The following is a 709-nucleotide window of genomic DNA, read 5'->3' on the forward strand; positions in this document are numbered from 1 at the left end:
GGGGGCGGGGCGGTCCCGGAGGGCACGGCCCGCACGTCCTGCGGAGCGTGTGCTGTTGGGGATATTAATGCAGAGTTCAGCTGCGTGTGGAAAGCCTCCGTTCCTGGCTCCCGTGCGGCTCGTCTCCGCATCGTCTAGTGATCCTGGGCAAAATCTCGTCCCTTAAAGTACGCTCAGCCTCCAGTGCTTTTTAATGTGTCCTCCAGTTTCTGTAAAACACTTTTCCACAGTTAAAATGTGAGCCCGAAAGGCCATTTTATTACTCACCCCAGCCCAGATCACAGACACCAAATTTAACCCCGTAATCTCTGCAACAGGCTCTTCTTTCTCTTTGAGCTGGGATAGCCCCTTCAGTAAGATGCCCTTTACTGAGAGGACAGCCTGCCCGTGTTGGAGGAAGCAGTTCCCTAGCTTATAAATGGCACTGGATCGTCTTTCCTATTCATGGGCCTGGTTTCTATTTGTCTTTCAAACTAAGTGATAGAAATCTTGTACCCATATTTACCAAGTATGATCAAGTCAGATCTAAACTTTTATCCTTCAGTGAACTGCATCCATCGGACTTCTTACATCTCTTAAGGCATCTTTTGCAGACCTCACCATTTCTGCAACTCTTGCCTTTTTTTTTCTTTTTTGTTTTTTTTTTGTTTTAAATGAAGCAAGATGTTTTGGGAGATCCCCAGTGCTCTCTTTTGTTAGTTTCACTCTC

Source organism: Egretta garzetta, unplaced genomic scaffold (assembly GCF_000687185.1).
Source record: "Egretta garzetta isolate BGI_Z169 unplaced genomic scaffold, ASM68718v1 scaffold7, whole genome shotgun sequence".
In the NCBI taxonomy this organism is placed as follows: domain Eukaryota; kingdom Metazoa; phylum Chordata; class Aves; order Pelecaniformes; family Ardeidae; genus Egretta; species Egretta garzetta.